Source organism: Platalea leucorodia, assembly GCF_965183815.1.
Source record: "Platalea leucorodia genome assembly, chromosome: W".
Classification (NCBI taxonomy): domain Eukaryota; kingdom Metazoa; phylum Chordata; class Aves; order Pelecaniformes; family Threskiornithidae; genus Platalea; species Platalea leucorodia.
The window spans coordinates 35,796,640-35,810,172 of NC_138859.1; positions in this window are offsets into that span (position 1 = coordinate 35,796,640).

The following is a 13,533-nucleotide window of genomic DNA, read 5'->3' on the forward strand; positions in this document are numbered from 1 at the left end:
TAATGCGCCGCAGCACACCGCTGGATCCTGGGTCAGAGGTAGGGATACAACAACTAGTTTCCCTGGTTTTGGGCCAGTCCATAGGGGATATTAGGCTCAAACTCCAGAAACTGCATCCCACAGAAAGCAGAAACTTGGAAGTGTTACTGGATGAAGCATGGAGAGTGTTTAGTAATAGAAAAGATACAGACAAGAACGGAAAATTGACGGGGACCTGGGGAATCCACCCTAGCGGATCCACTGGTTATAATGAAGCTAGGGAAGGAACAACAACAGGAAGTAGAATTTCTGGTTGACACAGGGGCGACGTACTCGGTTTTGAATCAAGCCTTGATGCCCCTGGGGGATGATTGTGTCATGGTAAAAGGAGTGCCTGGCCAAAGTGAAAAGGCATATTTTTGTAAGCCTCTGAGATATAAATTAGGAAAACAATGGGGCATCCACAAATTTTTGTATATGCCCGATTCCCCAAAGGCACTTTTGGGAAGAGATTTGTTGGAACAATTGGGTGCAAAGATTACATTTGAAAAGGGAGAAATTACTCTGGAGGTAAAAGACCAACAGTCCATCCAAATACTGAGCCTATCCTTAACTGGTCTTCCCGCAGAAGGAAAAATTAACAAGGAGATTCTAAACCAGGTATATCCTGGAGTATGGGCCACTGATGTACCCGGAAGGGCGAAGAATGCTTCACCTGTTGAAGTTAAACTTAAAGAGGGCCGACAACCGGTAAGAATTAAACAGTATCCCCTGAAGAAGGTGGATAGGGAAGGAATCTGGCCAGTGATAGAAAAAGTTTTACAGTTAGGATTATTAAAAGAATGTGAATCTGATTTTAACACCCCTATATTGCCTGTCCGCAAACCTGACGGGTCGTACTGGGTGGTTCAGGATCTACGAGCTATAAATAAGATAACTGAAGACCTTTATCCGGTAGTGGGGAATCCATATACCTTGTTGACTGTATTGACACCTGAACTAACCTGGTTTACTGTTTTAGACCTGAAGGATGCCTTCTTTTGCCTCCCTCTCCATGAAGCCAGCCAGAAAATATTTGCATTCGAATGGGAAAATCCTAAAAGTGGACGTAAGACTCGGCTCACTTGGACGGTGTTGCCACAAGGATTTAAGAACAGCCCTACTATTTTTGGCAGTCAACTTGCAAAAGACTTGGAATCTTGGGAAGCCCCATCTGAGGAAGGAAAACTGTTACAATATGTGGATGATATCCTGATTGCCACTAAAACATAGGACGATTGAATGGCCTGGATGGTGAGTCTACTAAATTTCTTGGGGCTCCAAGGGTACCGGGTATCTGAGAAGAAGGCCCAAGCAATACAGCACCAGGTGATTTATCTGGGCTATGAAGTCAGTGCTGGACAAAGGACTTTGGGACAAGCCCGCAAAGAGGCAATATGCCAAACTCAGAGACCGCAAACAGTGAAAGAATTACGGACCTTTCTGGGAATGACTGGGTGGTGCCGACTGTGGATCTATAATTATGGATGGAACAGAGAGACCACACAGGCCTTTGAACTGTTAAAAAGGCCTTAATGTCGGCCCCAGCCTTAGGACTCCCAGATGTGAGTAAGCCGTTTCTTCTTTTCTCCCACGAGAAGCAGGGGATTGCCCTAGGAATATTAGCACAAGATCTGGGCCCATATCGACGAGCAGTCGCCTATTTTTCCAAACAATTGGATGCAACTGCAAAGGGTTGGCCTGGATGCTTGCGAGCGGTTGCGGCCGTAGTACTAAACATACAGGAAGCCCGAAAATTCACCCTGGGCCAGAAAATGACTGTATTGGTGTCCCATACAATATCAGCAGTATTGGAAGCGAAGGGTGGACGCTGGCTTTCTCCACAAAGATTCTTGAGATATCAGGCTATACTGGTAGAACAAGATGATGTGGAGATCATAGTTACTAACATTGTCAACCCAGCCTCTTTCCTCAGTGGAAACACAGGAGAACCAGTGCACCATGACTGTCTGGAGACTATCGAAGCAACATATGCAAGCCGTCCGGACTTGAGAGACAGTCCTATGGAAAACGGGGAAAACTGGTTCACGGATGGAAGTAGCTATGTCTTAAGTGGTAAGAGACATGCGGGATATGCCATTACCACCAGTCAAGAAGTAATAGAGTCAGGACCTCTACCCATGAATACCTCTGCACAGAAGGCAGAAATAATTGCTCTGACCCACGCTTTGGAATTGGCCCAAGGCAAAACTGTGAATATCTATACAGACTCGAAATACGCCTTCGGGCGAATTTCGCCGGATGGGCGAATTTCTCTAGAAGGTAAGCCAGAATATACCACGGAAGATCAGAAGCTTATCACAGATCTAGAAGGGTAGTATAACAAAGAAGGGTGGGCTTCCACCCCACAAGGGAAACTAATCATTCCCTCTTGTCTAACATGGCACCTGGTAAGAGAAGAACATAGGAAAAGGCATTGGGGAACAGAAGCTCTATATAAACATTTAATTAGAGAAATTGTGGCCAGAAATCTATATACCACTGTGAGACAGGTGACGCAACAGTGAGATCTTTGCCTCCAGACTAATCCCAAAAATACCCCCAGACCCGAAATGGGCCAAATTGGGAAAGGCAATGGGCCTGGGCAACAGTGGCAGATTGATTTTACAGAACTCCCAAGAAAAGGGGGGGCATCGATATTTATTGGTACTGACACCTTTTCAGGTTGGCCAGAAGCATTCCATAATAGGACAGCCAAGGCTCGGGAGGTAACTAGAATATTAATGCAAGAGATAATACCACGTTTTGGGGTTCCAGCAACCGTATCCTCTGACAGAGGACCACATTTTATCTCAAAGGTAATACAACAAATTAGCTGCCATTTGGGTATAGATTGGCAACTTCACACCCCATATCGCCCTCAGTCAAGTGGCCAAGTAGAAAAAATGAATCACTTAATCAAACAGCAGATTGTGAAATTGGGACAGGAGACTAACTTGTCCTGGCCTCAATCTCTCCCTTTGGCTCTCTTGCGCATACGAACTAGGCCAAGAGCAAAAGAAGGACTGAGCCCTTTTGAAATCTTATATGGATGACCCTATGGAATACAGAAAGGGATGTCCACACAGGCTGGGGATGAAATTATAACCTCTTACATGGTAGCATTAAGCAAACAACGCAAAAAAATTGAGAAACATGTGGTCGGGACTCGAAGTAGAGGTTTAGATGGACCCGTACATAACATCCAACCTGGAGATTATGTCTATATAAGGTCTCTTGCAGAAAGAACCCTGGAGCCACAGTGGGAAGGACCTTTCCAGGTACTCCTTACCTTCTTCACTGCAATCAAGATCAAGGAACAGATGCCCTGGATCCACCACTCTAGAGTAAAGAAAGCACCAAGAAAAGTCTGGACTTCTGAAGCCCAGGGACCTTTGAAACTTAAACTGCGGAGGCAGAATGGGAACTAAGTCCTTTGTATAGCAGTCCTGTGTGCCTTATGGTGTTTCCAGAGTACGGGGGATTCCTACAGCAAATGGAAGAAGAACCAACTTCGACAAAAACTTGAATCTAACAAATATTTGGAGAAGATGTTAGATAGAGAAACATTATATTAGAATAGGGTGTAGTAAAAGAATTTACTAACTTTGCAGAAAAGGGGGGACTGAAAAGAGGCTTTAGAGCATAACTACGCTTATCTAACTATTGTGCAAGGTGATTAAAGCGAGGAGCCTGGTAGTCTCACAACAAAGGACAGCTCCTGATAAGAACAGAAACTTGTCTCAAGAACCAGCTGAAACCGACCCTGCGATTTGGACAAGAGCCAAGGAGCAACTGAGTCTGCGCAAGAACAAGGGGTTACTAGCGGTGACGAAGAGGAGTCATCAGCCTTCATCCCCACGACCCCCGCAACCACCACCAGGAAGCACTGTGCAAGTGCAGTTGGGAGGAGTTTATGGAAACAACCTCTTGGGGCTAATTTTAATACGAAGCGGGGACAGGTCACGCATATGTATAGGCGTATTGGGAAACCTTATGTATATGTAACACTTTGTCGTATAAATCCAGGACGAGCTACCACGTGGGTGCGCACGACTTTGGCGGGATGACTCCTCCGTGCTGCCCAGCGCTGAATAAACATACCTACTTTACAACCTTACAGGTTGCGGAGTCTGTTTCCACACGTCACTCTTTGTGCCACCCCGTCAGGGGGAGGTGTCCCAGTTAAAACTGCTTTAATCACTTTGAAAAGACCTCTGAGCACTATTGGTTGCTGACGAATGGTACGCTCTGCTTCTCATAAAGCCAGGCTGACTACAAACAGCCCCTTTTCCCACGTGGTGTACTGTTTTTCTGTGTCCTTGAAACTACAGGAGTAAAAGCCAATGGGCCGGATGGGCCCTGCCTGGCCCCCTTTGCCACAAATGCATCGACAGCCCGGTTGTGGCAAACCCTCACTCGATCTGTACCGGGTTTGGTCATCTATGTATTGGAAAATTTTCACCCCCGCCCTTATGGGAATTGCTTCCAGCTCCTGCGCTAGAGTGTGGTGGGCTGAAGTGGGGGAGTGCTTGTATCCCTGAAGGAGCCATGTAAAGGTGTACCGTTGTCCCCTCCAAGTGAAGGCAAAGTGGTCCTGGTCCTGCGGCTGCAGGGGGACCATAAAGAACGTGTCTTTAACGTCAGTAGTTGCCATAATAGGGTGTGCTTGCTCCTGAATGGCAGCTATGAGCTTGGCAATGTTCGGTACAGCGGCTGTTAATGGGCCTGTGTTGGCATTCAGCCTCCGGTAATCTATTGTTAACCTCCATTTGCCATTTGGTTTTCGGACCGGTCATATCGGGGAGTTAAAGGGGGAGTGAGTGGGACCTATAATCCCCTGCCCCTTTAAGTCCTCCAGCACTGGCGCGATTCCTTCCCTGGCTCCTATCGGCAGCGGGTAGGTTTGTAAGTTTAGACGGGGGGAGGGCAGGCGCCGTTTGCAACAGGTGCACCCCCGCGCCGGGGGCTTCGGCCAACCGCCTGATCTAGGGGACGCCGAAAGACCACGAGTTTCCCTGGATGTCGCGTCACTGTCTACCCTTTAAAACGTCTATGCCTAAAAGATTCATTTGAAAAGATCCTATGGCCACCATAGTATTAACAGGGCCGTCCTCCCCTGGTAACCATAGTGACACTGGGGTCATAGGTACCGATTGTGTCTTTCCCAGAGCATTTAAAACAATCAGGTTTCTAGAGGGAACCGAGATCCCGCATCGTTCCGCTTCTGTTTGCCTCAGTGCAGTAATTTGTGCCCCCATGTCGATTAAAAAGGTTACCGGTCTTTTCTTTGGTCCTACCGCTACCGTAAGCAGCAAGTCACCCTTTGCATTGCAGGTGAGTTGTCTTACGAACATCCACCCTCCGCCCTCCCCCTCACCTTCAGGGGGCGGAGGTTTTAGTTTTCCGCCGCCTTGTCTTCCCCGGCTGGTTTCTCCCCAAAGTTTATCAGGGGTGGGGTGCTAGGAGTTGGCCTCGAAATGGCCCCTTGCTCTGACCATCTCCGCACGAGCTGCTCCAATTTCTTGGTTGGGAGCTCGTCCATTAAATCTCGGGGAACGCCTCTCTGGAGCCCCAACTGCCACAGTCCCTGTCGACTCAGGGGTTTTTCTTTCCCGGTCGGGTCCCGGCCCCTCCCAAGGGGTGATTGCTGCCCACTAACTCGTTCTGTCGCCCGCACAGCCCTGGTCTCGGTTCTTTGGGGTGGTCCACTAACAGGGCCGTATTTCCTCCCGAAATCAATTAACTCCTGAGCTACCTCCCCCCATGTCCATACTTTCTTCCCTGGCCACCGGTAGTCAGGGGTCGTTATCCCCTCCCGAGCGGCTGCAATCCTTTCTTCCCCGGGGGGTGTTATAAATCCTCCCTTGCAATGGAATCCCAATAGGTTTCAGGGAGTCGGGAAGTCCCCGTATCAGGGGGGTCATTCTCTCCGGGTCTACAGGCATTAACATTGGGGAGCCCAGGCTGGACTTGAGTTCCCGGTCATACATCATCTGAAGGCATGCCGCCTTTTGCATGCTCTCTACTAATTGATCTACCGTGCCCGTTATAGCTAAGGGGTCTCCCCTCTCCAAGGGGCTCAACCCCCCAGCCCAGTACGCGGCTCTCTGGGTCAATGACCATGGGGCGCGGCAATCGCCCGTAGTTAAAAACACACCCAGACCCCAATACCCTTCTGCCTCCATTTCTGATAGTAAGATCCCATCCTCCCCCCCGACAAAGACACTCTCCACACGTACTCGGTCTCCGATTCCTTTGTAGTCCTCGAAAAGTCCTTTCTCAGCTTTGCTAATTCAGTTGTGGTAAACGGGACCTCTTTAGTAATAACTTGGGGATGATTGTCACCCTCGTCCTCATACACATACTCCGTTTTGATCAGTGGGTACATGTGGGGGAGCTCTCTACGGTCTCTTTGGCTCTTTGCAAATCCCCCTGGGGGTAAATCTGCCGTATCCCCTTCTCCGCGGGTGTTGTTTCTGCCCCCGGCAGTGTATCCGCTTCCCTTAAAAGTTGATTTCTCAACTCATTTTTTAATATCGCATTTTGGCGCCTCTCCTTCTCCAAGTGTTCCTGCAGGGTTTTTATTATCATCTGCAGGGAGTTCACCACCGTATCTGTCCAACAAGACCTCCGCTTTTTCTCCTCCGCCGCGGCAGCCAAACTCGCTCCTAACACTGCACAAATTATAGCCTTTCCCTTCCCCCTCTTAACCTTAGCCTCCTTCTGCAATATTCTTATTCTATCCACCTGTCCTGGTTTCAGCTGGGATAGAGTTAGTTTTCTTCTTAGTAGCTGGTAGATCGCTGTGTTTTGGATTTAGGATGAGAATAATGTTGATAACACACTGATGTTTTTGGTTCTTGCTGAGCAGAGTTTACACTAGTCAAGGACTTTTCAGCTTCCCATGCTCTGCCAGGTGCATAAGAAGCTGGGAGGGAGCATAGCTAGGACAGCTGACCCAGACTGGCCAAAGGGCTATTCCATACCATATGACATCATGCTCAGCATATAACTGGGGCGAGTTGGCCGGGGGGGGGAAGCAATCGCTGCTCAGGAACGGGCTGGGCATCGGTCAGTGGGTGGTGAGCAATTGTGTCGTGTATCACTTGCTTTGTATATTATTATTGTATTATTATTATTATTATTATTATTATTATTATTATTATTATTATTATTGCTACTACTACTACTACCATTCTATTTCATTTTACTTCAATTATTAAACTGTTCTTATCTCAACCCACGAGTTTTCTGACTTTCACCCTTCCAATTCTCTCCCCCACCCCACTGGGGGGGAGTGAGCGAGCGGCTGTGTGGTGCTTAGTTGCTGGCTGGGGTTAAACCACGACAGTCCTTTTTGGCACCCAACATGGGGCACGAAGCGTTTGAGATAACAGATTAATCAGAGTTTATTAAGGAATTTGTATCTTTTAACAGTTGCTGGTCATAATATTGATTCATCTGCTCTCAGTATTAGTCTACCTGATCTGCACCATGCTCTTGGTTTTGCAGTACGTGTTAAAGATTGGTGTTGGGTGTTGCAGTTTGCTGTGCTCTGCCGTGATTAGTGATGTTTTGCCTGGGAGATTTGTTATTAAAACACTGACCTTGAGCGCTATCTGGTATTTGGGTTCTGTACTGAAGCCATTACTGTACTTCGGGTACCACCTCATGGAGACAATTAGCAATTATACCTCTTCCTCTGAGAGGTTTTTTATGGAGGAAATACAGAATGGCACCTTCACTGCCTTCTTCTATGATGTTTCCTCCTTCATTACAACAACTTTTCAGTATCATCTTGAACATCCTTGGGTAGTTAAGATATATCCATTGGTAGTTCTTGGGAATATTGTTTCGGTTTTGTCTAAGGTTAATAAGCAGTTTAAGAATATCATCCAGAGATCTGCCCCAAGGCTGGATAGTTATGAGTGGCAGGGTGTGTGGGAGAGTATGGGCAAATGCCTACGAAGGTGGGCCCCTCCAGTGTTTTGGAATTTCACCCCTGAACAAGTGCAGAATCCTGAAAAATTAGTAGAACATTTGGAAAAAGTATGCTGTCATCCTGACAATTCTAGGGAGACACAAATCACTGCAATGTGCTGGGGCCTGGCCCATGCCTACCGAGCCGTATTAAACACTATTAAGAACCCTCAAGGGGAAGAGAAGGTCTCTGGATCTGACAACAAAACGACTGGCGCTGCGGCTATGCCAGCCCTGGCAACAGACACTGCGGCTACGCCAGCCCCTATGACGAGCGCTGCCGTGCCGGACATGCTAGAACTTCAATACGAACTGGAGTCAAAGGCAGCCAATTGGTATGCCACCATTGACATCGCTAATGCGTTTTTCTCAATCCCTTTGGCGGCAGAGTGCAGACCACAGTTTGCTTTCACTTGGAGGGGGGTCCAGTACACCTGGAATCGACTGCCCCAGGGGTGGAAACACAGCCCCACCATTTGCCATGGACTGATCCAGAGTACATTGGAACAGGGTGGGGCTCCAGAACACCTGCAATACATTGTTGACATCATTGTGTGGAGCAACACAGCAGCAGAAGTTTTTGAGGAAGGGAAGAAAATAGTCCAAATCCTTCTGGAGGCTGGCTTTGCCATAAAACAAAGTAAGGTCAAGGGACCTGCACAGGAGATCCAGGTTTTAGGAATAAAATGGCAAGATGGGCGTCATCAGATCCCAATGGATGTGATCAACAAAATAACAGCCATGTCTCCACTAACCAGCAAAAAGGAAACACAGGCTTTCTTGGGCGTTGTGGGTTTTTGGAGAATGCATATTCCAAATTACAGTCTCATCGTAAGCCCTCTCTATCAAGTGACCCGGAAGAAGAACGATTTCAAATAGGGCCCTGAGCAACGACAAGCCTTTGAACAAATTAAATGGGAGATAGTCCATGCAGTAGCCCTTGGGCCAGTCTGGGCAGGACAAGATGTAAAAAATGTGCTCTACACCGCAACCGGGGAGAACGGCCCTATCTGGAGCCTCTGGTAGAAAGCACCAGGGGAGATTTGAGGTCGACCCCTAGGGTTTTGGAGTCGGGGATACAGAGGATCTGAGGATGGCTATACTCCAACTGAAAAAGAGTTATTGGCAGCCTATGAAGGGGTTCGAGCCGCTTCGGAAGTGGTTGGTACTGAAGCACAGCTCCTCCTGGCACCCCGACTGATGGTGCTGGGCTGGATGTTCAAAGGGAGGATCCCCTGTACACATCATGCAACTGATGCTACATGGAGTGAGTGGGTCACACTGATCATACAACAGCCTCGAATAGGAAACCCCAGTCGCCCAAGAATCTTGGAATCATGGACTGGCCAGAAAAGCAAAGATTTTGGAATATCACCAGAGGAGGAGGTGACGCATGCTGAGGAGGCCCCACCATATAATAAACTATCAGAAAATGAGAAGCAATATGCCCTGTTCACTCATGGGTCCTGTCATCTTTTGGGGAAACATTGGAGGTGGAAAGCTGCTGTATGGAGTCCTGTACAACAAGTTGCAGAAACTGCTGAAGGAGAAGGGGAATCAAGTCAGTTTGCAGAGGTGAAAGCCATCCAGCTGGCTTTAGATATTGCCGAATGAGAAAAGTGGCCAATGCTCTATCTCTATACTGACTCATGGATGGTGGCAAATGCCCTGTGGGGGTGGTTACAGCAATGGAAGCAGAGCAACTGGCAGCGCAGAGGCAAACCCATCTGGGCTGCTGCATTGTGGCAAGATATTGCTGCCCGGATAGAGAACCTGGTTGTAAAAGTATGTCACGTAGATGCTCACGTACCCAAGAGTCGGGCCACTGAAGAACATCAAAACAACCAGCAGGTGGCTCAGGCTGCTAAGATTGAAGTGGCTCAAGTGGACCTGGACTGGCAACATAAGGGTGAATTATTTCTAGCTCGGTGGGCCCATGACACCTCAGGCCACCAAGGAAGAGATGCAACATAGAGATGGGCTGGTGATCGAGGGGTGGACTTGACCATGGACACTATTGCACAGGTTATCCATGAATGCGAGACATGCGCTGCAATCAAGGAAGCCAAGCGGTTCAAGCCTCTCTGGTATGGAGGACGATGGCTGAAATATCAATATGGGGAGGCCTGGCAGATTGATTATATCACACTCCCACAAACCTGCCCAGGCAAGTGCCATGTGCTTACAATGGTGGAAGCAACCACTGGATGGCTGGAAACATATCCCGTGCCCCATGCCACTGCCCGGAACACTATCCTGGGTCTTGAAAAGCAAGTCCTATGGTGACATGGCACCCCAGAAAGAATTGAGTCAGATACCGGAACTCATTTCTGAAACAGCCTCATAGACACCTGGGCCAAAGAGCATGGCATTGAGTGGGTATACCACATCCCCTATCATGCACCAGCCTCCGAGAAAATCGAACGATACAATGGACTGTTAAAGACTACACTGAGAGCAATGGGTGGTGGGACATTCAAACATTGGGATACACATTTAGCAAAGGCCACCTGGTTAGTCAACACCAGGGGATCTGCCAATTGAGCTGGCCCTGCCCAGTCAAGACTTTTACGCACTGTAGAAGGGGATAAAGTCCCTGTAATCCACCTAAAAAATATGACAGGGAAGACAGTCTGGGTTACTCCTGCTTCAGGCAGAGGTAAACCCATTCACGGGATTGCTTTTGCTCAAGGACCTGGATGCACTTGGTGGGTGATGCGGGAGGATGGGAAAGTCCGATGTGTACCTCAAGGGGATTTGATTTTGGGTGAAAATAGCCAATGAACTGAACTGTATAATGTTAGTTGCTATATGCTACTGGATGTCATCACTTCTGTGATCACTATGTGCCATATCAACAGTATACAGTAAGAATCACCCAAATTAATGAAGAACGAACTTTGAGGAAACCAAAAAAAGTGCAGTGGTGATGGAACCAAAACTGGCTTCAGCATGCAACAATCCACCACCACACACCATCTCTCCTGCCCTGAAAGACTGTTATGACAGATGGAGCCTAAAGTTACGGACTAAATGAACTCAATGGACATTATGGATTTTGTGGATGTTTATGGACATTTTACATGTTTATGGACATTTTACAGACATTTCACAGGGGTAGTCCATAGAATAAGTGGGGTGGTGGTTAATGAGGATGTATTGGATAATGTGGGACCTGAGCATGACATAAATGGTATGGAATAAGGGGTGGATACTGTCCTGGTTTCAGCTGGGATAGAGTTAGTTTTCTTCTTAGTAGCTGGTAGATCGCTGTGTTTTGGATTTAGGATGAGAATAATGTTGATAACACACTGATGTTTTTGGTTCTTGCTGAGCAGAGTTTACACTAGTCAAGGACTTTTCAGCTTCCCATGCTCTGCCAGGTGCATAAGAAGCTGGGAGGGAGCATAGCTAGGACAGCTGACCCAGACTGGCCAAAGGGCTATTCCATACCATATGACATCATGCTCAGTATATAACTGGGGCGAGTTGGCCGGGGGGGGGAAGCAATCGCTGCTCAGGAACGGGCTGGGCATCGGTCAGTGGGTGGTGAGCAATTGTGTCGTGTATCACTTGCTTTGTATATTATTATTGTATTATATTATTATTATTATTACTACTACTACTGCTACCATTCTATTTCATTTTACTTCAATTATTAAACTGTTCTTATCTCAACCCACGAGTTTTCTGACTTTCACCCTTCCAATTCTCTCCCCCACCCCACCGGGGGGGAGTGAGCGAGCGGCTGTGTGGTGCATAGTTGCTGGCTGGGGTTAAACCACGACACCACTACACTCTGCAACTGAAAACAGTGTTCCCTTGCCCAGTCTTGTCCCTGGGGTGAGGGGCGAGACCGGTGCGCCTCCAAGAGGTCATACAATTTCTCTGTCCCTTCGTCCAGCGAAAGCACATAGTCACAAACATCGGCTGCCTTTCAGGCGGCCATCACCTACAAAGGGGATATCGTCCTGAGAGGGTCGCACTTCAGTATCCAAGTTTCCCCTATACACTCCCAGGAGGCCAAACCGTGAACTAATACCGAAAAATTCCTACAAAGGGGGGTGTCGTCCTGAGAGGGTCCCGCCTTAAAGTCCACGTTCCCCCTATACGCTCCCAGGAGGCCAGACTGTGCGCTAATATGTAAGCTATCAACAAAGAAGAACCAACATTCACTCCATCCTCACGCTTCGTTCGTCTCCGGCTGCTTCCCTCACGGGAGAGCAGAACTGTGGATCGGAACTCTGCCCTCGCTTTGTACTTGCTCATACATCTTGTTCACACACAATCACACAGCACACCACAACAAGGTAGTACGGCACTCTCGTCTCAGGGGATCCTGTCTGTGACGCCAATTAAATGTCCCGATCCAGTGTCGGGGGAGGTTTCGATACGATCCCAGGGACGAGATTAAGACACGGAACAGGGTCAAATGCCGTACAACCCTTTGACTTTATTTCAGTGAACAAAGGGGTGAGGACTGGGTAGGGAGGAGGTGGAAAGAATGGGGGGGAGAAAAGGGAGAGAGGGAAAAAGAGCAAGAGAGTGGGCGAGAGAAAGAGAGAGAAAGAGCATGCTCAGGCAGGTGAGAAGAGGGCCACGTGGGGGAACTAGCTACCGCCACTCCGAGTCTGGCGATGTCCCGTCAATGGACTTTCTATGTCCAGCCTCTGCGTCCAGGCGTCGAAGTGTCCACAGGAGTGGGTTCCGAGGAGTGCACAGGGTAGGAGGGGAAGCCCCCCAAAAAGCGTGCGTGGTCCTTTTATAGGGCCATGCACATGCGCAGAGTGGTCGTGCTTCTGCTTTTCGCGCCCTGGTCTCTGTGCAGGCGTCCTGTGGCGGTTTCGTCAGGGGCTGGATGTCGAAGCCAGAAGATGGCGGTATAACGGCAGTGTCGAGACAATTCTGGTTCCATAACAGTCCTCGACACCATGGTCTTCACCACAGGCTGCAGGGGAATCTCTGCTCTCGTCCTGGAGCACCTCCTCCCCCTCCTTATTCACTGACCTTGGTGTCTGCAGAGTTGCTCCTCTCACATATTCTCACTCCTCTCTCTTCCTGTTGCACAGCTTTTTTTTACCCTTTCTTAAATATGCTATCACAGAGGCGCTACTGACATCACTGGTTGTCTCAGCTTTGGCCAGCAGTGGGTCCATCTTGGAACCGGCTGGAACTGTCTCTGTCCAACATGGGGGCAGCTTCTGGTGTCTTCTCACGGAAGCCACTCCTGTAACCCTCCCTGCTACCAGAACCTTGCCACATAAACCTTGCCCCATAAACCTTGCCCAATGCAGAAAGAAAAAAGGAAAGAAATACATAAACTTTGCTCAATACAGAAATAAAGAAGGATAAAAGGCAGGAAGAAAGAGGGAAAGAATTAAGGAAGGTAAAAGAAAAGAAGGAGGGAGCAAGGGAGGAAGGAAGGAAAAGAAAGGAGGGAGGGAGGAGAAAAGGGAGATGGAGTGAAGGGAGGTGTCAGGGAAGGAAGGAAGGAGGAAGTGAAGTAAGGACAGAGGGAACGAGGGAAGAAAT